The 26,668-nt window shown below is 32.5% G+C and overlaps 1 protein-coding gene across 1 annotated transcript in view; it reads right to left on the minus strand.

Annotated features, from left to right (window-relative positions):
• The window catches only part of LOC139497771 (uncharacterized), a 293,518-nt gene that overhangs the window by 164,032 nt on the left and 102,818 nt on the right, over positions 1–26,668 (minus strand). The window lies entirely within an intron of this gene.

The following is a 26,668-nucleotide window of genomic DNA, read 5'->3' on the forward strand; positions in this document are numbered from 1 at the left end:
ACGGAAACATCATTGATTGATTGATTGATTGATTGATTGATTGATTGATTGATTGATTGATTGATTGATTGATTGATTGATTGGTTGGTTGGTTGGTTGGTTGGTTGGTTGGTTGGTTAAACACGTTGGAAAGGGTCAATTGAAACAGCGAAAAAGAAACAAAGGAGATCTTGAACCCTATATTAAACACATGAGACGGAAACATGATTGATTGATTGATTGATTAATTAATCATGATCATGATTGGTTGATTGATCATGATCATGATTTGTTGATTGATCATTATTGATTGATCATGATTGGTTGGTTGGTTGGTTGGTTGGCAAACACACATAAAATTCTTCAAGTCGTGCCCCAAATCACATATGTACATGACCTTGACCTTTTACCTTGTGACCTTTGTCAAGGTCATTGCTTCAAAATGTCATTGCAAAAGACCCTATGGGTCAAGGACCTTTTGTTTAAGAGTTTTGCCTAATAATGGCTTTTTATAAACCATCAATGGGGGTTATGTCCCTTACATAATGGTAAAACCAATACAGTCATAATGTAACAAAGTTGCCCCTTGAAGTACTGAACATTTTTCACTGCTTAAATTTTCTGTATCTATAACCATTCAAGAATTATAGGGAAATCAAAGACATATGAAAATCTAAAATATGACCTTGACCTTTGACCTTGACCTAATTTTCTAAGTTAGGACCCAGGGGACTCAAATAAAAACATTCCAGGGTTATACGGTTAACGGTTTATGAGTTAAAAAAACATACCGACAAATTTATTCCGTAAAGGTACATAACTCCTATAAAATTTCATCGAATCGCTTCGATCCAAATTAGCCAAAAATTCCTGAGGATGTAACGAACAATTTGTAAAAAGAATTTTGTCGCTTTCTTATTTTGTTACGAAGGAGATGCACACACATGACAAACAGTGAATAGGGAGATAACTCTTACAAAGAAAATGGTTCGGCTTAGCAGGGTGAAATTTAAAAGCGCATAAACTATACGATACAAAATAAAAAAAAATCTAAGCGACATATTGCGAAACAAACATTTATCGCAAGAACAAAATTTGGCGGAAAAAAAAAAATAATAATTAAAAACCAATTGTTCAGAGAACAATTGAAAGTCTTTCCACATCAAAGAAATTTTGTTAAGAAGATAGTTTCTTCATACTGATGCGAAAAATAATGGTTAAATTATAATTTTTGAGTTAATTAAGGGAGATAATATGCTACTTCCGGTGAAATGAATGTCACTTCCGGTCTCATAGGATAGCTTCTTTGACACTGATTCCAAAAATATATATCTTCTATATACTTTTATATGTAGAATGGGAGATAATTGGCCACTTCCGGTTTGTTGGAAGTCATTTTTAGGCTTCAGTAATCAGTTTATGTATCTATATGACAAAATATATGGATTCTGAGTACTTTTGTATGAAAAAATTGCAAAAAAGGCTACTTCCGGTTTTCTCAAGGTCACTTCCGGTAGTCATTTTTCAAGGTCATTTGTCACCTAACCTTTTGTACAAAGTCAAATGCCTTTATAATAAACTTAGTTGAAGTTATAATCAAATAACCTCATATCAAGACATTTCAGGGGCACTAACTCCTATAAGATGCCATTAAATTGTATCAGACTTAATGGAGCATATCTTCATAACAATAAAGCAGACATTTTGCACTTGTTCTTTTATTTGTATCTTTTAAAGTGTCGGAGAAAATGCAAAAACAAGCAAAAGTCACAATTGAGAACTTGACCTTGACTTTTGACCTTGACCTCATTTTCTAAGTTAGCACCTAGGGGCCTCAAATAAAAACATTCCAGGGTTATACGGTTAACTGTTTATGAGTTAAAAAAACATACCGACAAATTTATTTTGTAAAGGTAGATAACTCCTATAAAATGTCATCGAATCGCTTCGATCCAAATTAACCAAATATTCTTGAGGATATAACGAACAATTTGTAAAAAGAATTTTGTCGCTATCTTTTTTTGTTACGAAGGAGATGCACACAGATGAAAAACAGTGAATAGGGAGATAACTCTTACAAAGAAAATGGTTCGCCTTAGCAGGGTGAAATTTAAAAGCGCATAAACTATACGACACCATATGAGAAATATCTAAGCGACATATTGCGAAACAAACATTTATCACAAGAACAAAATTTGGCGGAAAAAAAAAAATAATAATAATCAGAAGAAAAACAATAAGTCTTTCCACAAAAAAGTGGAAAGACTTAATAATAATTAAAAACCAATTGTTCAGAGAACAATTGAAAGTCTTTCCAAACCAAAGTAGTTTTGATAAGGAGGTAGTTTCTTTATACTGATGCGATGAATGATGGATTAATTATCTTTTTGAGTGATATAAGGGAGATAATATGATACTTCCGGTGAAATGAATGTCACATCCCGTCTAATATGATAGCTTCTTTCACATTGATTCCAAAAATATATAGTTTCTATATACTTTTTTATGTAGAATGGGAGATAATTGGCCACTTCCGGTTTGTTGGAAGTCATTTTTAGTCTTCAGTAATCTGTTCATGTATCTATATGACAAATAATATGGATTCTGACTACTTTTGTGTGAAAAAATTGCAAAAAAAGCTACTTCCGGTTTTCTAAAGGTCACTTCCGGTAGCCATTTTTCAAGGCCATTTGTCACTTAACCCTTTGTATAAGGTCAAATGTCTTTATAATGAACTTAATTGAAGTTATAATCAAATAACCTCATATCAAGACATTTCAGGGGCACTAACTCCTATAAGATGCCATTAAATTGTATCAGACTTAATGGAGCATATCTTCATAACAATAAAGCAGACATTTTGCACTTGTTCTTTTATTTGTATCTTTTAAAGTGTCGGAGAAAATGCAAAAACAAGCAAAAGTCACAATTGAGAACTTGACCTTGACTTTTGACCTTGACCTCATTTTCTAAGTTAGCACCTAGGGGCCTCAAATAAAAACATTCCAGGGTTATACGTTTAACTGTTTATGAGTTAAAAAAACATACCGACAAATTTATTTTGTAAAGGTAGATAACTCCTATAAAATGTCATCGAATCGCTTCGATCCAAATTAACCAAATATTCTTGAGGATATAACGAACAATTTGTAAAAAGAATTTTGTCGCTATCTTTTTTTGTTACGAAGGAGATGCACACAGATGAAAAACAGTGAATAGGGAGATAACTCTTACAAAGAAAATGGTTCGCCTTAGCAGGGTGAAATTTAAAAGCGCATAAACTATACGACACCATATGAGAAATATCTAAGCGACATATTGCGAAACAAACATTAATCACAAGAACAAAATTTGGCGGAAAAAAAAAAAAATAATAATCAGAAGAAAAACAATAAGTCTTTCCACAAAAAAGTGGAAAGACTTAATAATAATTAAAAACCAATTGTTCAGAGAACAATTGAAAGTCTTTCCAAACCAAAGTAATTTTGATAAGGAGGTAGTTTCTTTATACTGATGCGATGAATGATGGATTAATTATCTTTTTGAGTGATAAAAGGGAGATAATATGATACTTCCGGTGAAATGAATGTCACATCCCGTCTAATATGATAGCTTCTTTCACATTGATTCCAAAAATATATAGTTTCTATATACTTTTTTATGTAGAATGGGAGATAATTGGCCACTTCCGGTTTGTTGGAAGTCATTTTTAGTCTTCAGTAATCTGTTCATGTATCTATATGACAAATAATATGGATTCTGACTACTTTTGTGTGAAAAAATTGCAAAAAAAGCTACTTCCGGTTTTCTAAAGGTCACTTCCGGTAGCCATTTTTCAAGGCCATTTGTCACTTAACCCTTTGTATAAGGTCAAATGTCTTTATAATGAACTTAATTGAAGTTATAATCAAATAACTTCAAATAAAGACATTTCAGGGGCACCAACTCCTATAAGATGCCGTTGAATTGTATAAGACTAAACGTAGCATATCTTCATTACAATAAAGCAGACATTTTGCATTTGTTCTTTTATATGTATCTCTCAAAGTGTCGGAGAAAATGCAAAAACAAGCAAAAGTCACTATTGAGAACTTGACCTTGACCTTTGACCTTGACCTAATTTTCTAAGTTAGGACCCAGGGGACTCAAATAAAAACATTCCAGGGTTATACATTTAACGGTTTATGAGTTAAAAAAACATACGAACAAATTTATTCCGTAAAGGTAGATAACTCCTATAAAATTTCATCGAATCGCCTCGATCCAAATACGCCAAAAATTACTGAGGATGTAACGAACAATTTGTAAAAAGAATTTTGTCGCTATCTTTTTTTGTTACGAAGGAGATACGCTTTGATGATAAACAGTGAAAAGGGAGATAACTCTTACAAAGAAAATGGTTCGGCTTAGCAGGGTGAAATTTAAAAGCGCATAAACTATACGATACAATATGAGAAATATCTAAGCGACATATTGCGAAACAATCATTTATCGCTAGAACAAAAGTTGGCGGAAAAAAAAAAAAATAATAATAATAATAATAATAATCAGAACAAAAACAATAAGTCTTTCCACAGAAAAGTGGAAAGACTTAATAATAATAATCAGAACAAATACAATAGGCTTTCCACAGAAAAGTGGAAAGACCTAATAATCAGAAGAAATACAATAGGTCTTTCCACAGAAAGGTGGAAAGACCTAATAATAAATATAAATCAATTGCTTTAAAAAAGCAATTGTAGGGGGTCTTTCCCCCTTTAAAATTAATTGAATTGGGGGGTTTGTTTGTTTGTTTGTTTGTTTGTTTGTTTGTTTGTTTGTTTGTTTCTGTATGGGGTCTATATTATTGTTACCGGAGAAGTTTCATGTTTAGTTTGGAAAGTGTTTCTTTTATTTTAGGTACAGCGCGCGCGACATCACGTGACACGGGTTTATAATAACGAAAACTTAGTCTTTTTATTCCTTTTTAGGTGGGGACTTTGAACAGACAACATGTATAGAGACGGAATGCACACAATTTAATTTCTTTTGTCATTGTAGGAAATAGACATTTTGATGACAGTTCACAAGCAGTGCATGATTTGGATTTATTTGATCCGGTGTAACTTTAAAACACATTTATTGATTATTTTCTGATAATGTACATTTTTCAGCACCTGTTTGTAACACAGATTAGTATTTCAATCTCGGAGCGGACATTTTATTGTAGGCTTTTACTGAAATTTACGGACCTAGCAAGCAATTTTTACGGCATTGCAATTTCTTTTCTCTAGGAAAAGCTTTGAGAGATATCTGCACCAAGTTTTTTTATAAACTTTTAGTACATGTATGCCCTGCTGACTGCAAATTTTGAGGTCGATTGTATTTGTAGTTTGAGAGTACATGTGGATTTTTTTTTCAGAAGTGACGCAAGAACAATATTAAATTTCAATTTTTCATGAAACATGATTGATTGATCATGATCATGATTGATTGATTGATCATGATCATGATTGATTGATTGATTGATTGATTGATTGATTAGTTGGTTGGTTGGTTGGTTGGTAAAACACGTTGGATAGGGCCAATTCAAACAGCGAAAAAGAAACAAAAAAGATCTTGGACCCTATATTAAACACACGAGACGGAAACATGATTGATTGATTGATTGATTGATTGATTGATTGGTTGGTTGGTTGGTTGGTTGGTTGGTTAAACACGTTGGATAGGGCCAATAGAAACAGCGAAAAAGAAACAAAGAAGATCTTGGAGCCTATATTAAACACACGAGACGAGACGGAAACATGATTGATTGATCATGATTGATTGATTGATTGATTAATTGATTGATTGATTGATTGATTGATTGATTGATTGATTGATTGATTGATTGATTGCTTGCTTGCTTGCTTGCTTGCTTGATTGATTGATTGATTGATTGATTGATTGATTGATTGATTGATTGGTTGGTTGGTTGGTTGGTTGGTTGGTTAAACACGTTGGAAAGGGTCAATTGAAACAGCGAAAAAGAAAAAAAGGAGATCTTGAACCCTATATTAAACACATGAGACGGAAACATGATTGATTGATTGATTAATCATGATCATGATTGGTTGATTGATCATGATTGGTTGATTGATCATGATCATGATTTGTTGATTGATCATTATTGATTGATCATGATTGGTTGGTTGGTTGGCAAACACACATAAAATTCTTCAAGTCGTGCCCCAAATCACATATGTACATGACCTTGACCTTTGACCTTGTGACCTTTGTCAAGGTCATTGCTTCACAATGTCATTGCAAAAGACCCTATGGGTCAAGGATCTTTTGTTTAAGAGTTTTGCCTAATAATGGCTTTTTATAAACCATCAATGGGGGTTATGTCCCTTACATAATGGTAAAACCAATACAGTCATAATGTAACAAAGTTGCCCCTTGAAGTACTGAACATTTTTCGCTGCTTAAATTTTCTGTATCTATAACCTTTCAATAATTATAGGGAAATCAAAGACATATGAAAATCTAAAATATGACCTTGACCTTTGACCTTGACCTAATTTTTTAAGTTAGGACCCAGGGGACTCAAATAAAAACATTCCGGGGTTATACGGTTAACGGTTTATGAGTTAAAAAAACATACCGACAAATTTATTCCGTAAAGGTACATAACTCCTATAAAATTTCATCGAATCGCTTCGATCCAAATTAGCCAAAAATTCCTGAGGATGTAACGAACAATTTGTAAAAAGAATTTTGTCGCTTTCTTATTTTGTTACAAAGGAGATGCACACACATGACAAACAGTGAATAGGGAGATAACTCTTACAAAGAAAATGGTTCGGCTTAGCAGGGTGAAATTTAAAAGCGCATAAACTATACGATACAATATGAAAAAAATCTAAGCGACATATTGCGAAACAAACATTTATCGCAAGAACAAAATTTGGCGGAAAAAAAAAAAAATAATAATAATAATAATAATAATCAGAACAAATACAATAGGCTTTCCACAGAAAAGTGGAAAGACCTAATAATAATAATAATAATTAAAAACCAATTGTTCTCTGAAAGTCTTTCCACACCAAAGAAATTTGGATAAGAAGGTAGTTTCTTCATACTGATGCGATAAATGATGGTTTAATTATCTTTTTGAGTGATATAAGGGAGATAATATGCTACTTCCGGTCAAATGAATGTCACATTCGGTCTCATATGATAGCCTCTTTCACACTGATTCCAAAAATATATAGTTTCTATATACTTTTGTATGTAGAATAGGAGATAATTGGCCACTTCCGGTTTGTTGGAAGTCATTTTTAGTCTTCAGTAATCTGTTCATGTATCTATATGACAAAATATATGGATTCTGGGTACTTTTATGTGAAAAAATTGCAAAAAAAGCTTTTTCCGGTTTCTAAAGGTCACTTCCGGTAGCCATTTTTCAAGGTCATTTGTCACTTAACCTTTTGTATAAGGTCAAATGTCTTTATAATGAACTTAATTGAAGTTATAATCAAATAACCTCATATCAAGACATTCCAGGGGCACCAACTCCTATAAGATGCCATTTAATTGTATAAGACTAAATGTAGCATATCTTCATTACAATAAAGCAGACATTTTGCACTTGTTCTTTTATATGTATCTCTCAAAGTGTCGGAGAAAATGCAAAAACAAGCAAAAGTCACTATTGAGAACTTGACCTTGACCTTTGACCTTGACCTCATTTTCTAAGTAAGGACCCAGGGGACTCAAATAAAAACATTCCAGGGTTATACGGTTAACGGTTTATGAGTTAAAAAAACATACGAACAAATTTATTCCGTAAAGGTAGATAACTCCTATAAAATTTCATCGAATCGCTTCGATCCAAATACTCCAAAAATTACTGAGGATGGAACGAACAATTTGTAAAAAGAATTTTGTCGCTATCTTTTTTTGTTACGAAGGAGATACACTCTGATGATAAACAGTGAATAGGGAGATAACTCTTACAAAGAAAATGGTTTGTCTTAGCAGGGTGAAATTTAAAAGCGCATAAACTATACGATACAATATGAAAAATATCTAAGCGACATATTGCGAAACAAACATTTATCGCAAGAACAAAATTTGGCGGAAAAAAAAAAATAATAATAATAATAATAATAATAATTAAAAACCAATTGTTCAGAGAACAATTGAAAGTCTTTCCACACCAAAGAAATTTTGATAAGAAGATAGTTTCTTTATACTGATGAGATAAATAATGGTTTAATTATATTTTTGAGTGATAAAAGGGAGATAATATGCTACTTCCGGTGAAATAAATGTCACTTCCGGTGTCATATGATAGCTTATTTCACACTGATTCCAAAAATATATAGTTTCTATATACTATTGTATGTAGAAGGGGAAATAATTGGCCACTTCCGGTTTGTTGGAAGTCATGTTTCATCTCCAGTAATCAGTGTATGTATCTATATGACAAAATATATTGATTCTGGGTACTTTGAGATGAAAAAATTGCAAAAAAGGCTACTTCCGGTTTTCTCAAGGTCACTTCCGGTAGTCATTTTTCAAGGTCATTTGTCACCTAATCTTTTGTACAAGGTCAAATGCCTTTATAATGAACTTAGTTGAAGTTATAATCAAATAACCTAATATCAAGACATTTGAGGGGCAACAACTCCTATAAGATGCCATTAAATTGTATAAGACTAAAAGTAGGATATCTTCATTACAATAAAGCTGACATTTTGCACTTGTTCTTTAGTATGTATCTTTCAAAGTGTCGGAGAAAATACAAAAAGAAGCAAAAGTTACAATTGAGAACTTGACCTTGACCTTTGACCTTGACCTCATTTTCTAAGTTAGGACTTAGGGGACTCAGATGAAAACATTCCAGGGTTATACGGTTAACTGTTTATGAGTTAAACAAACATACCGACAAATTTATTTTGTAAAGGTAGATAACTCCTATAAAATTTCATCGAATCACTTCGATCCAAATTAGCCAAAAATTCCAGAGGATGTAACGAACAATTTGTAAAAAGAATTTTGTCGCTATCTTTTTTCTGTTACGAAGGAGATGCACACAGTGGTTAAACAGTGAAAAGGGAGATAACTCTTACATAGAAAATGGATCGGCTTAGCAGGGTGAAATTTAAGAGCGCATAAACTATACGATACCATATGGGAAATATCTCAGCGACATATTGCGAAACAAACATTTTGCGAAAGAACAAAATTTGGCGGAAGAAAAAAGTAATAATAATAATAATAATTAAAAGCCAATTGTTCAGAGAACAATTGAAGGTCTTTCCATCGGTAAAGATCAATTTTGATATAAAAATATTAAAAATCAGTCTAAAATGTCACTTCCTATGGCTTTATGATGTATAAATATGAATTTAAAGCAAAGGTCAAAATCTAGAACGTCCTATTAACCAATGACCTTGAGCTCATTTTCAAGGTCACAAACCAAGGACCTCAAATCAAAAGATGCAAGGTCTTATAATATGTATGGATAATGAGTTATATCACTTTATGCATAATTCTAAATATAAGATGGGCGAAAACTCCCAATTATTGATTACGCACCCTTTCAACCAAAATTTATAAGTTACGACATGTCGTAACTAACAATTTAGTAAAGATAACATGTGTATATGTTATACGGTTTTTGAAGAAAAGTGAAAATAAGCCAAAATCAAAATTTGTAATATGACCTTGACCTTTGACCTTGACCTAATTTTCATTTTTTTGGACCAAGGACCTTAAATCAAAAGACCCTAGGTCTCTATTACCTATGGTTTACCAGTGAGAAATGCATATTACTAATATCAAATGCAAAAGGGGGAATAACTCTCATAAGGAGTGTTCATATCGCTTCGGTTAAAATAGGACAAATCATGCGAAGGATATAACGAGCAATTTTATAAAATAAATTTGTCGCATTTTTCTAAGGTTACGGAGGAGATGCACTCTGATGATAAACAGTGAAAGGGGAGATAACTCTTACAAAGAAAATGGTTCGCCTTAGCAGGGTGAAATTTAAAAGCGCATAAACTATACGATACCATATGAGAAATATCTAAGCGACGTATTGCGAAACAAACATTTATCGCAAGAACAAAATTTGGCGGAAGAAAAAAAAAAAAAAAAAAAAAATAATAATAATAATAATAAATATAAAGCAATTGTTTTGAAAACAATTGTTAGGCAGTCTTTCCCCTCTGATGAATGGACAATTGATTTTTTTGATTTATTGATTTGGAAAAAAGGGGGGGGGGTATTTGTTTGTTTGTTTGTTTTTGTAAAGGGTCTATATTATTTAGTTACCGGAGAAGTTTCATGTTTAGTTTGGAAAGTTTTTCTTTTATTTTAGATACAGCGCGCGCGCAAGATTGAGGAGACATCACGTGACGCGGGTTTATATTAAGAAAAACTTAGTCTTTTTATTTCTCTTTAGGTCGGGACGTTAAACAGACAACATGTATAGAGATGGAATGCACACAATGTAATTTCTTTTGTCATTGTAGGAAATTGACATTTTGATGAAAGTTCACAAGCAGTGCATGTTTTGGATTTAATTGAATCGGTGTAACTTTAAAACACATTTATTGATTATTTTTTGATGATGTCCATTTTTCAGCACCTGTTTGTAACACAGATTAGTATTTCAATCTCGGAGCGGACATTTTATTGTAGGTTTTTACTGAGATTGACGGACCTAGCAAGCGATTTTTACGCATTGCCATTTCTTTTCTCTAGGAAAAGCTTTGAGAGATATCTGCACCAAGTTTTTTTATAAACTTTCAGTACATGTATGCCCTGCTGACTGGAAATTTTGAGGTCGATTGTACTTGTAGTTTCAGAGTACATGTGGATTTTTTTTCAGAAGTGACGCAAGAACAATATTGAATTTCGATTTTTCATGAAACATGATTTATTGATCATGATCATGATTGATTGATTGATTGATTGATTGATTGGTTGGTTGGTTGATTAGTTGGTTGGTTGGTTGGTTGGTTAAACACGTTGCTTAAACATGTTGCTTAAACACGTTGGTTAAACGCATTGGATAGGCTCAAAATTGGATCCCGTATTTAACGCATGAAACGGAAACATGCATTGATTGATTGATTGATTGGTTGGTTGGTTGGTTAAACACGTTGGTTAAACATGTTGGTTAAACACGTTGGTTAAACATATTGGTTTAACACGTTGGCTGGTTAAACACGTTGGATAGGCTCAATTTAAACAAGCGAAAAAAAAAAAAACCATCAATGATCCCGTATTTAACACATGAAACGGAAACATTGATTGATTGGTTGGTTGGTTAAACACGTTGGTTAAACATGTTGGTTAAACACGTTGGTTAAACACGTTGGTTAAACATATTGGTGAAACACGTTGGCTGGTTAAACACGTTGGATAGGCTCAATTTAAACAAGCGAAAAAAAACATCTTGGATCCCGTATTTCACACATGAAACGGAAAAATTAATTGATTGGTTGATTGGTTGGTTGGTTGGTTGGTTAAACACGTTGGTTAAACATGTTGGTTAAACACATTGGTTAAACATATTGGTTAAACATGTTGGTTAAACACGTTTGATAGGCTCAATTAAAACAAGCGAAAAAAAAGAGACCTTGAATCCCGTATCAAACACATGAAACGGAAACATTGATTGATTGATTGATTGATTGGTTGGTTGGTTGGTTGGTTGGTTGGTTGGTTGGTTGGTTGGTTGGTGATTGAAATTCAAACACACATAAAACTGTTTAAATAGTGCCAAAACCACATAATTTGATGACCTTGACCTTTGACCTTGTAACCTTCGTCAAGGTCATTGCTCCACAAGGTCATTGCAAAAGACCCTATGGGTCAAGGACCTTTTGTTTAAGAGTTTTGCCTAAAAATGGCTTTTTAAAAACCATCGATGGGAGTTATGTCCCTTACATGATAGTAAAATCAATATAGTCATAATGTAAAAAAGTTGCCCCTTGAAGTACCAAGCATTTTTCACTGCTTAATTTTTTTGTATCTATAACCGTTCAAGAGTTATAGGGAAATCAAAGACATGTGAAAATCTAAAATATGACCTTGACCTTTGACCTTGACCTAATTTTCTAAGTTAGGAATCAGGGGACTCAAATAAAAACATTCCAGGGTTATACGGTTAAAGGTTTATGAGTTAAAAAAACATACCGACAAATTTATTCCGTAAAGGTACATAACTCCTATAAAATTTCATCGAATCGCTTCGATCCAAATTAGCCAAAAATTCCTGAGGATGTAACGAACAATTTGTAAAAAGAATTTTGTCGCTTTCTTATTTTGTTACGAAGGAGATGCACACACATGACAAACAGTGAATAGGGAGATAACTCTTACAAAGAAAATGGTTCGGCTTAGCAGGGTGAAATTTAAAAGCGCATAAACTATACGATACAATATGAAAAAAATCTAAGCGACATATTGCGAAACAAACATTTATCGCAAGAACAAAATTTGGCGGAAGAAAAAAAAAAAAAAAATAATAATAATAATTAAAAACCAATTGTTCAGAGAACAATTGAAAGTCTTTCCACACCAAAGAAATTTTGATAAGAAGATAGTTTCTTCATACTGATGAGATAAATAATGGTTTAATTATGTTTTTGAGTGATAAAAGGGAGATAATATGCTACTTCCGGTGAAATAAATGTCACTTCAGGTGTCATATGATAGCTTATTTCACACTGATTCCAAAAATATATAGTTTCTATATACTATTGTATGTAGAAGGGGAAATATTTGGCCACTTCCGGTTTGTTGGAAGTCATGTTTCGTCTCCAGTAATCAGTGTATGTATCTATATGACGAAATATATTGATTCTGGGTACTTTGAGATGAAAAAATTGCAAAAAAAGGCTACTTCCGGTTTTCTCAAAGGGCACTTCCGGTAGTCATTTTTCAAGGTCATTTGTCACCTAATCTTTTGTACAAGATCAAATGCCTTTATAATGAACTTAGTTGAAGTCATAATCAAATAACCTCATATCAAGACATTTGAGGGGCAATAACTCCTATAAGATGCCATTAAATTGTATAAGACTAAATGTAGCATATCTTCATTACAATAAAGCTGACATTTTGCACTTGTTCTTTAGTATGTATCTTTCAAAGTGTCGGAGAAAATGCAAAAACAAGCAAAAGTCACAATTGAGACCTTGACCTTTGACCTTGACCTCATTTTCTAAGTTAGGACCCAGGGGACTCAAATAAAAACATTCCAGGGTTATACGGTTAACTGCTTATGAGTTAAATGAACATACCGACAAATTTATTTTGTAAAGGTAGATAACTCCTATAAAATTTCATCGAATCGCTTCGATCCAAATTAGCCAAAAATTCCTGAGGATGTAACGAACAGTTTGTAAAAAGAATTTTGTCGCTATCTTTTTTTGTTACGAAGAAGATGCACACAGAGGGTAAACAGTGAAAAGGGAGATAACTCTTACATAGAAAATGGATCGGCTTAGCAGGGTGAAATTTAAAAGCGCATAAACTATACGATACCATATGGGAAATTTCTAAGCGACATATTGCGAAACAAACATTTTGCGCAAGAACAAAATTTGGCGGAAGAAAAAAAAAAAAAAAATAATAATAATAATAATAATAATAATAATAATCAGAACAAATACAATAAGTCTTTTCACAAAAAAGTGAAAAGACTTAATAATCAGAACAAATACAATAGGCTTTCCACAGAAAAGTGGAAAGACCTAATAATATGGAAAAAACTGGAGTTGTCGTTCGTTTTACATTGATAGGATAGATAGTACACAACCTACATTCAGTTGTAAGTGGAGGGTTAAAAAAAAGGGGGTGGGGCAAAAGGGGGTCTCGGGGAGATTTTTTTTTTTTTTATTAACGGAACAGAATGGTTAAAAAGGTTTTTTACAATATAAATCAATTGCTTTAAAAAAGCAATTGTAGGGGGTCTTTCCCCCTTTAAAATTAATTGAATTGGGGGGGGGGGGGGGTGTTTGTTTGTTTGTTTGTTTGTTTGTTTGTTTGTTTCTGTATGGGGTCTATATTATTGTTACCGGAGAAGTTTCATGTTTAGTTTGGAAAGTTTTTATTTTATTTTAGGTCCAGCGCGCGCGCCAGATGGGGAAGACATCACGTGACTGGGGTTTATAATAACGAAAACTTAGTATTTTTATTTCTCTTTAGGTCGGGATGTTGAACAGACAACATGTATAGAGACGGAATGTACACAATGTAATTTCTTTTGTCATTGTTGGAAATTGACATTTGGATCACAGTTCACCAGCAGTGCATGTTTTGGATTTAATTGTTCCGGTGTAACTTTAATACGCATTTAATGATTATTTTCTTAAAATGTACATTTTTCAGCACCAGTTTGTAACACAGATTAGTATTTTAATCTAGGAGCGGACATTTTATTGTAGGATGTCACTGAGATTTACGGACCTAGCAAGCGATTTTTAGGGCATTGCCATTTTTTTTCTCTAGGAAAAGTCTTGAGAGATATCCGCACCAAGTTTTTTTATGAACTTTTAGTACATGTATGCACTGCTGACTGCAAATTTTGAGGTCGATTGTACTTGTAGTTTCAGAGTACATGTGGATTTTTTTTTTCAGAAGTGACGCAAGAACAATATTAAATTTCAATTTTTCATGAAACATGATTGATTGATCATGATCATGATTGATTGATTACTTGACTGATTGATTGATCATGATCATGATTGATTGATTACTTGATTGATTGATTGATTAGTTGGTTGGTTGGTTGGTTGGTTAAACACATTGGATAGGGTCAATTGAAACAGCGAAAAAGAAACAAAGAAGATCTTGGACCGTATATTAAACACATGAGACGGATACATGATTGATTGATCATGATCATGATTGATTGATTGATTACTTGATTAGCTGGTTGGTTGGTTGGTTGGTTGGTTAAACACGTTGGATAGGGTCAATTAAAACAGCGAAAAAGAAACAAAGATCTTGGACCCTATATTAAACACATGAGACGGAAACATGATTGATTGATCATGATTGATTGATTGATTGATTGATTGATTGATTGATTGATTGATTGATTGATTGGTTGGTTGGTTGGTTGGTTAAACACGTTGGAAAGGGTCAATTGAAACAGCGAAAAAGAAACAAAGGAGATCTTGAACCCTATATTAAACACATGAGACGGAAACATGATTGATTGATTGATTGATTGATTAATCATGATCATGATTGGTTGATTGATCATGATCATGATTTGTTGATTGATCATTATTGATTGATCATGATTGGTTGGTTGGTTGGTTGGCAAACACACATAAAATTCTTCAAGTCGTGCTTCAAATCACATATGTACATGACCTTGACCTTTGACCTTGTGACCTTTGTCAAGGTCATTGCTTCACAATGTCATTGCAAAAGACCCTATGGGTCAAGGACCTTTTGTTTAAGAGTTTTGCCTAATAATGGCTTTTTATAAACCATCAATGGGGGTTATGTCCCTTACATAATGGTAAAACCAATACAGTCATCATGTAACAAAGTTGCCCCTTGAAGTACTGAACATTTTTCACTGCTTAAATTTTCTGTATCTATAACCATTCAAGAATTATAGGGAAATCAAAGACATATGAAAATCTAAAATATGACCTTGACCTTTGACCTTGACCTAATTTTCTAAGTTAGGACCCAGGGGACTCAAATAAAAACATTCCAGGGTTATACGGTTAACGGTTTATGAGTTAAAAAAACATACCGACAAATTTATTCCGTAAAGGTACATAACTCCTATAAAATTTCATCGAATCGCTTCGATCCAAATTAGCCAAAAATTCCTGAGGATGTAACGAACAATTTGTAAAAAGAATTTTGTCGCTTTCTTATTTTGTTACGAAGGAGATGCACACACATGACAAACAGTGAATAGGGAGATAACTCTTACAAAGAAAATGGTTCGGCTTAGCAGGGTGAAATTTAAAAGCGCATAAACTATACGATACAAAATGAAAAAAATCTAAGCGACATATTGCGAAACAAACATTTATCGCAAGAACAAAATTTGGCGGAAAAAAAAAAATAATAATAATAATAATAATCAGAACAAATACAATAGGCTTTCCACAGAAAAGTGGAAAGACCTAATAATCAGAACAAATACAATAGGCTTTCCACAGAAAAGTGGAAAGACCTAATAATCAGAACAAATACAATAGGTCTTTCCACAGAAAAGTGGAAAGACCTAATAATAATAATCAGAAGAAATACAATAAGTCTTTCCACAGAAAAGTGGAAAGACTTAATAATAATAATAATCAGAAGAAATACAATAAGTCTTTCCACAGAAAAGTGGAAAGACTTAATAAATATAAAGCAATTGTTTTGAAAACAATTGTTAGGCAGTCTTTCCCCTCTGATGAATGGATAATTGATTTTTTTTTATTGATTGATTTGGAAAAGGGGGGGGGGGGGGTATTTGTTTATTTGTTTGTTTGTTTGCTTTGGTATGGGGTCTATATTATTATGTTACCGGAGAAGTTTCATGTTTAGTTTGGAAAGTTTTTCTTTTATTTTAGATACAGCGCGCGCGCAAGATTGAGGAGACATCACGTGACGCGGGTTAATATTAAGAAAAACTTAGTCTTTTAATTTCTTTTTAGGTCGGGACCTTGGACAGACAACATGTATAGAGATGGAATGTACACAATGTAATTTCTTTTGTCATTGTAGGAAATTGACAACTTGATGACAGTTCACGGGCAGTGCATGTTTTGGATTTAATTGATCCGGTGTTACTTTAAAACACATTTATTGATTATTTTCTGATATTGTACATTTTTCAGCACCTGTTTGTAACACAGATTAGTATTTCAATCTCGGAGCGGACATTTTATTGTAGGTTTTTACTGAGATTTACGGACCCAGCAAGCGATTTTTACGGCATTGCCATTTCTTTTGTCTAGGAAAAGCTTTGAGAGATATCTGCACCAAGTTTTTTTATAAACTTTCAGTACATGTATGCCCTGCTGACTGCAAATTTTGAGGTCGATTGTACTTGTAGTTTCAGAGTACATGTGGATTTTTTTTCAGAAGTGACGCAAGAACAATATTGAATTTCGATTTTTCATGAAACATGATTTATTGATCATGATCATGATTGATTGATTGATTGATTGATTGATCGATTGATTGGTTGATAAGTGGGTTGGTTGGTTGGTTAAACACGTTGCTTAAACATGTTGCTTAAACACGTTGGTTAAACACATTGGATAGGCTCAAAATTGGATCCCGTATTTAACGCATGAAACGGAAACATGCATTGATTGATTGATTGGTTGGTTGGTTGGTTAAACACGTTGGTTAAACATATTGGTTAAACACGTTGGCTGGTTAAACACGTTGGATAGGCTCAATTTAAACAAGCGGAAAAAAAAACATCTTGGATACCGTATTTAACACATGAAACGGAAACATGCATTGATTGGTTGGTTGGTTAAACACGTTGGTTAATCATGTTGGTTAAACACGTTGGTTAAACATATTGGTGAAACACGTTGGCTGGTTAAACAAGTTGGATAGGCTCAATTTAAACAAGCGAAAAAAAAAAACACATCTTGGATCCCGTATTTAACACATGAAACGGAAACATGCATTGATTGGTTGGTTGGTTGGTTGGTTGGTTGGTTGGTTGGTTAAACATGTTGGTTAAACATATTGGTTAAACACGTTGGCTGGTTAAACACGTTGGATAGGCTCAATTTAAACAAGCGAAAAAAAAAACACATCTTGGATCCCGTATTTAACACATGAAACGGAAACATGCATTGATTGATTGGTTGGTTTGTTAAACACGTTGGTTGAACATGTTGGTTAAACACGTTGGTTAAACATATTGGTTAAATATGTTGGTTAAACACGTTTGATAGGCTCAATTAAAACAAGCGAAAAAAAAGAGACCTTGAATCCCGTATCAAACACATGAAACGGAAACATTGATTGATTGATTGATTGATTGATTGATTGATTGATTAATTGATTGATTGATTGGTTGGTTGGTTGGTTGGTTGGTTGGTTGGTTGAAATTCAAACACACATAAAACTGCTTAAATAGTGCCAAAACCACATAATTTGATGACCTTGACCTTTGACCTTGTGACTTTCGTCAAGATCATTGCTCCACAAGGTCATTGCAAAAGACCCTATGGGTCAAGGACCTTTTGTTAAAGAGTTTTGCCTAAAAATGGCTTTTTAAAAACCATCGATGGGAGTTATGTCCCTTACATGATGGTAAAATCAATATAGTCATAATGTAAAAAAGTTGCCCCTTGAAGTACCAAGCATTTTTCACTGCTTAATATTTTTTGTATCTATAACCGTTCAAGAATTATAGGGAAATGAAAAACTTATAAAAATCTAAAATATGACCTTGACCTTTGACCTTGACCTAATTTTCTAAGTTAGGATCCAGGGGACTCAAATAAAAACATTCCAGGGTTATATGGTCAACGGTTTATGAGTTAAAAAAACATACCGACAAATTTATTCCGTAAAGGTAGATAACTCCTTTAAAATTTAATCAAATCGCTTCGATCCAAATGAGCCAAAAATTAGTGAGGATGTCACAAACAATTTGTAAAAAGAATTTTGTCGCTATCTCTTTTTGGTACGAAGGAGATACACTCTGATGATAAACAGTAAATAGGGAGATAACTCTTACAAAGAAATTGGTTCGGCTTAGCAGGGTGAAATTTAAAAGTGCATAAACTATACGATACAATCTGAGAAATATCAAAGCGACATATTGCGAAACAAACATTTATCGCAAGAACAAAAGTTGGCGGAAAAAAAAAAATAATAATAATAATAATAATAATAATAATAATGATAATAATCAGAACAAATACAATAAGTCTTTCCACAGAAAAGTGGAAAGACTTAATAATCAGAACAAATACAATAAGCCTTTCCACAGAAAAGTGGAAAGACTTAATAATCAGAACAAATACAATTAGTCTTTCCACAGAAAAGTGGAAAGACTTAATAATCAGAACAAATACAATAGGACTTTCCACAGACATTGTCGATCGGGTGACATAATTACCTATACAAGCTATGCTGAAAAGGAGGTTATTTTAAATATTACTTATATAGGTAACTTTTCTAAATATTATTTTTATAGATGTCCAATAATGCAGATTTCACTAGCTTTAACAAATTTTCACAGTCAATTTTTCCCATGAAATATAATCCTTCTGAAATACTAATTAACTTACTGATGCACTTATCACTTATCTTTCATACCCATGCTTCTGGGTCAAAGTTGATCTCTTGGGACTATTAAATTATCACTTTCCACCAAAATCTTCAAGATAGACTGATATAAATAGATACATACCTGTTAATTAATTAAGATTTCAAGTTCTTTATAACTGCTAACCCAAATCAACTACATGCATGACATGTGTTCCTTAAATAAGTGTTATTTTTTCAAAAATGTATAAAATAACTTACCATGATATTCAAGTAATTTGTCATTATTTTTAATTTAAACCTTTATCTCCATACTCCTTATAAAATCTTATACATTCTTTATCTTGACAGAAAATGATACAAAAACTCATTCAAACTACATTTAATATATGCTTCTATTATAATTTAAAATAACTCTATTAAGTAATTTTATTATTTTCAAAAACAAAAATTACTTATATATATATAAGTAACTTAAAAATATTACTTTTGATTATCAAAGTTTTTAATTTTGTAAATTATGTGGCCTTTAACTTTTTTTTATTGGAGATCGATTGAGTTACTTATGAGTCTTTTGCAGACAAATTCCTGTCTGACCTAAACACAATTATCAGAGTTTTTGTCATTTATGTGTTTATATGGCTTGATTTATTAAGGTCTAGATAGGGGTTATGTATACAATTTTTACATGTATCTTTATTCTTTAATACATGTATATTATGATTGTTTTTCTTTAATCTCTATTCTTTATATAAATTTCATTTCAGCACTTTTTCTCTAATATTTATTTAGTTTTATTTTTCCTCCTTTACATAATTATTATTTTTTTGACCGTTTATTCTGTACATTTTGCCTGTAATTCTCTATTTTATAAACCCCATCTAAACTCTCATCCAGGTCAAATACAATATACTTTCAGGCATACTTGCATGCAAAATTCTTGAATTTTAAATTGTAGGCACTTATAGAACTCAAGAAATTCAGAAACTTATTCTTAATACTTTGCATTTAAATCAATAACAATAATGTGTCCATAGTAAACAGATGACCCACTAGCAATATCATTTTTATATGTTCAGCAAACCATGAAATTGGGGCAAACTATAATTTGATACTGAGATCTCAGTTTGATTATAGCATAAGAAAGATCATATCATAGGGGACATGTACTAAGTTTCAAGTTGATTGGACTTCAACTTCATCAAAACTTAAACTTGATGCTGGAGGCCTCAGAACACAATTATTCTTTCCCTTGGCTACAATGCATTTTTGGATTAAAGTCAAGTTGAATTAAAAAATTTGCAGCGCTTCAAACATGAAATAAATTTAACTGCTTATAGTCCAAAATTATTATTCTAATACAATATGCTTGTCCCAGGACAATCCATCAGTGCTTTTTCTTTTGAGAGCCCTATTGACATGCCAATGGTAGGATTTGAATCCTGAATAAATGACGAAGGCCAATTTCTACCCTACTTTCATTTTAGGCAAAATTGCTACTTTCACTTTCAACAATAATTTTTTTCCACATGTTTTACCCTTTTCAATAGATATGCAACTAAACGGACAACTCAGGGTCGCAGCCAGAAATTTCCAAGGGGGGGGGGGGGGGGGTGGGGGGGGGGTGGGGAGGGGCGTATGGTGGTGTTCGTTGGACTCATCAACTCGACTTTAACAGTCACAATTTGAACAAAACGTTGACTTTAACAGTGCTTATTTGAACCCCCGGGCTACAGGTATGCAACTTAAATAGTAAACATTTCAAAGATAACAGTAGACAGATTACCTAGGAAGAAATACCCCATATAATAATTAGGAACTATATTCCTAGACCACAAACAAAGGGAATTAATTGTGACTGTAGGCCTGGACAGACAGATAAAGGAACAGACACATACTCATGACTCATCAGAAAGCCTTAGATACCCAAAGCATCTATAGGCAAATATCCTTAGGTGACAGATTATTTAATGTATCACTAATGCATGCATATATCAGTAGAAATGATTTTTAATTGATATGTATTAGAATTTTTTTAAATTATTAAACATCCTTAATTTCTGTATGTATGTCTGTGGTATGCAGAGGCAGGTCCAGAATTTTTTCAAAGGGACCCTCTCAAATCATGCTTTAGAGATTTGATCCCTAAATAAATTAATTAAACATTTTTTTTATAAGGGGGCCAATTACCCATTAGCCCCACCCCCTTAATCCTCCTCATAATAAAACTTTAAGGAGTCCATACACAAAACATATAGACATAAACAATTATTGGCATTAAGTATGAAATTTTTACTTACAATAAATTTTTCAAAATTCTATCCCTGTATGTCATTGTGAACATATATACAACACTGTGTATTCTAATCCTTCTAATTATTTCACTTTTATTTACACCAATAGACGTATTACCATTATACTTAATTAAATCCATTAAAACAATGTGGTGAGAGTATGTGTATGACATATTTACTTGTGTTTTATATTTATTAAAGTACAATACACACAACATGTACAAGTAAATGTGACCTGTTTTTATCCAAAGATCTAGGAAGACATAAACTGAATTTCTCTTTTATCTCATTGGTTACTATGGATTAATATTGATGTCATGACCTCATTACTTGGACATCATAAAATGTGTAGAGCAGAATAACATGTTGAAATTCATCAAGAATACACACACAGTTGTACTATATTCTTATATTTATTCAATTTATTACAATATTATATTGTTTTTGTGGTGATTTGTGAAGAACCATGCAGGTGAGGAAAACAGTTCAAAGAAGAAAATGGCAAGTTAATTAATTCCACTTTGAAGTTTAGATACAGAAGTATAATATAAAAAAGATAATGTCAACGATTCTCTATCAAATATTTCTTAAAAAGTTCAACAACAGTGGGTTTTAAGTTTTACAGTAACACATGTATAATTAATGCATTCATATCATGACATTATGCAAATGTCATTATGTCTTGAAATAACTGGTTCAGGATAGTTTGAAATGAATATTTTGTCATAATGTATATACAAATCTAAATTGAAAACTGCGTTCAAACCTATATGATTGCCTTTGATAAAAACTACAATTTTTATACGTGTGCATGTAAAACCAATTTTGTTGTAGAAGTGTCTAAATTATATAGATACACCACATTTAACAACATTTTCCAATAGACCAAAAAAGTGAACAAGTATATTTAAAAAAAATGCATTTGACTAACAGGTCGTAAATATATATATTCCATGTTCATGCCTTAATCAGGGGCGGATATAGGCGGAGGACCCCCCCTAAAATTTGCAAAGCATGGGTTCTCTTCCAACTTATTTTAAAATGTAGCTTTATATAAGTTAGGGGTGTTCGGAGATTGTTGTAAATTTTTCTAATTTGTAGGAGACCTTGCCACCATAACTCTAAGGTTATTTGGGGAACAGGTAAATATTGTTTTACCTCTGTCCGTCCATCCGTCAGTCAGTCACTAGTTGTCAGGGTGTTGTCAGGGTGGATTTAGGCGGTTTCCGCTTGAAAAATTTCTCACTAACTTTTACCTCACAATAGGTCGAAACACCTACATTGCTGCCCATTAGAAGAATATTTCAATAATTTTACCTCAAAAATATTTCGCCTCGCTCACCTGGGCAAAAATAAAACTTTGGTCCCACCTATTCTAAAAACCAGGATACGCCCCTGCTTATATATCATGTACTGTATTACGACTTTAAAAAAAACTGAGGATTTACGGTAACACGTGGATCCCGCCACAGAAAGCTTTATTTTTGTGAAGCCGAAGTGGTCAAGACAAGTGGTCTAGCACGGTGATTTGGTGTCATGATATCTCTGTAGCATGAGTTCAAATCATGTTGAGGGAAGAAAAAACAATTTGCAAAAGCAAATTAACAGATCTAACATTGTTGGGTATATGTTTAAATGAGTTGTATGTTCATGTGTATTTCTTCACTAGATGATTTAAATTATCTTGTGTATGTTTTTTAATAGATCTTTACTAAAAAAAATGCATTTAAAATATATTGCAGATCAATGAAGTCTGTTTAGTTTCTCTCTATCTTTATGATCTTATTTAGCTCTTGCTCGAAACACAAAAATTTTGATCTTTTTTTACATTTTAAAAAAAAGTTTCTCTAGATAAATTATAGTTTTCAAGATAATAGGCAAAATTCGAAGAAGAAAAAAAACCCTTATTGGCCTTTCTCCTGAGATTCTAGACTTTTTCATGTATTTCAAGTACAATGTATTTCGACCAGTAGTTTCAGATAACAAAAATTTACGAAAAATTCTTTAAATAGACTATAACTCCTTAATGGGCCATTATTGACCATTTTGGTCATGATGACCTTATTGCAGATCTTACTGTGCTGAACCTTATTGCTGTTTATAATTTATCCATAATACTAATATTCAAGTGAATAATAACCAAAAACTGCAAAATTTTCCTAAATTATTAATTCAGAAGCAGCAATGGGTTGTCTGATTTGTCTGTAAAAACTATTTTCCCCAATAATGCTTGTGGCCAAGTTTGTTAATTTTAGTAGTTTCAGAGAAGAAGATTTTTGTAAAAGTTAACAGACGACAGGGAACGATGACGACAGACCTCAAATGACATGAAAAGCTCAGTTAACCTGTTGGTCCAAGTGCTGGCCCTAATTGGTCAAGGTGAGCTAACAAAAAAAAAAACTAACAGAAGTCACTGTTTGTAACATTAGAGCTTTCACGTTAAAATGTGCTTCATTGAATGGTGACTTGATTTAATTGATTTTTACACAACTTTTGGTATGCATCACTAGACTACAAAGTTATTATTATTATTATTATTTACAATATTTATATAGCACATTATCTAATTACTCTTAGCGCTTAACACAAAATCAGTGCAGTTAAAAGAGTGACAACAATGGTAAATTTACAGCTTTGATTATACCCAAGGTAAAACTAACTTGGCTAGAATAGTGGCATCATTTCAGTTAGTTTACATTTTAAAGTCCAGCAGTTCTTGTTATGTTATTATGTACCAAATGTCTTTTAACTTTAAATAAATGCCTTTTTATTTACTTGCATTTAAAGCTTGGAGTGGACATATTTTTCAGGATTTCAGAATACATGTTTTATAATGACTGTTAGCATTATTTCTAGATAATAGACGTATTTGACCTGGACATTAGCTTATTGACAAGGATTTAGGCTTATATAATGCCTAATTTCATTTATTGTCACTTACATATGAACATGATGAATAATTGTAGACCTGTTGGTGACCTTCTGCTGTTGTCTGCTCTATGGTCGGGTTGTTGTCTCTTTGGCACATTCCCGATTTCCATTCTCAATTTTAATATAAATACTAACATACATATCATAAAGGTTTCTTCTTCATACTAATAATTGGCATTGGTCTTTTAAACTTTTCTATTCCTGCACTTTTAGGCATAAACAAAAACATATTTACATATCTTGTACCCAATTAACCTACCATTATTTAATAAAATCATTTAGATAAACAAAAATATATTTTGTAAAGGGTGTATAGAAAAAACATACATGTATGGATTCTGATAATACTATATGATCTAAGTATTATGCCATATTATCAAAATAATTTTCTATTACTTCAAATACCTGTAGACATGGTAGATGTCTTAATGTTACATGTTGTGTCTGTCCTTTGGATTGAGGTATATCAGTTTTGAATAAATTAAAGAGAACAATGGATTAAGGAAGTTGATTGTGTTTGACCACATAAATTATAAATTTAAGGCAGAAAAAGAAGCTTTAACTTTTTGACCTTTGTAAATAATTAACAAAAAAATCCAAGGAATAAAAGAAAAAGAGGAATCTACAGCACTCACTCATGTTATTTTAGTAAATCAGCTGATTATGTTCTGGCCATCTGCACATGGTCAATCAATTAAAAGCAAATTACAAAAAGTAAATTTCTTCAGTTTAAGTGACCACAAATAATTGCTCCCAATCAAGCAGTACATTTCTCTGACCCTAGAATGTTGTCGAGCAGTACTATCATTATAAATCACAGTTTTATTCGTTAAGCTCCTGACAAGACATTTAGCATGTCAGTTAGTTCATGAGATTTAATTATGCTGGGTGAAATCGAAGGTATCAGAATAAACATAATGTTGGAAGAAAATATTTTAGAATATATATGTAGGAACTTTTCTACAAAAATTGTCACAGATACTGGACAAAAAATATGAAAAAAAAAATTCCTTAAAAATACACAGAGAAATTATAGTCATGTGTACATGTAGAATAGAAACTCGTCAAAAACTAGTGCAAAGAATGAATTTATAAGGTAGCTTTGTTACTCTTATAATAGTGGTTTCCAGATTATTAGGGTTGGTGATATGATGATATATTTCACTTTATTCATTTAATTATATGATATTCAATAACAGATTTAAATAAATGTTTGTCTAAAACTAACCCCTATGGCCCAAATACATATAGGTGCCAGTCAGTCTTATACTGTATGAGTATACTCATATGGTCTGACGGTACACATATGGTCTCACTGCACAAATATAGTTGTTAATGGTCGTAATACGCATATGGTCTGGAACATATACAGTATGAAGTTTTGGATAAAGATTGAAAATTTATAATAAAATTATGCAACTAGACTGTAATATCAAAAATCAGGATGAAATTTGAAAAAAAAGCCAGGACAGAAGTTTGGAGAAATAAAATAGGGTAAGAGACTCTTTGATGAAAAAAGGCAGGATGACTATTAAGATCTATTTACATGTATGTAAAAAAGGCAGGATAAACTTATGAACTAGACTGTTCACTATTACATATTTATGTTTTGTGGCTAGCTGAAGCAAGTCTCCTGGTGTGGGATTTTTTCGTTAAATGTTGAAGACCTATTGGTTGCCTTCTGCTGGTTTCTGCTTTTCTGGTAGGGTTGCTGTCTTTTTTACACATTCCCCATATCCATTCTCAATTTTAAACGAAAAAAAGGCAGGACCGAATAGAATGAAAAATACATAACAACTAACAGAATGCAGGACAACATTTTTCATCCTAGCCCACCCACATGAAAACCAAATGGTAGGTCCCTTATCTATACCTTTCACAGAGGCATACCCGTAGCCAGGGGGTTCGGATGAACCCCTCCTTGAAACCAAATAAGCACTGTTAAAGTCAACGTTCTGTTCAAATTGTGACTGTTAAAGTCAAGTTCATGAGTCCAAATACCCCCCTCCCCCCTTGGAAATTCCTGGCTACAGGCCTAAGAGGATGGTAACAGGTTATTTATTGTGCAACGTGATCGCCATGTATTTTTTTGCTTTCAACATGTTTTTTTTTTTATTTGACATTCAGTTTTACAAACAGGTGCCTCGTGCAACGTGTTCTGCTTCTTAATTTTACGTGCATTCTCAATATTTTTCAAATAAAAATTC

Source organism: Mytilus edulis, chromosome 12 (assembly GCF_963676685.1).
Source record: "Mytilus edulis chromosome 12, xbMytEdul2.2, whole genome shotgun sequence".
Classification (NCBI taxonomy): Eukaryota; Metazoa; Mollusca; class Bivalvia; order Mytilida; family Mytilidae; genus Mytilus; species Mytilus edulis.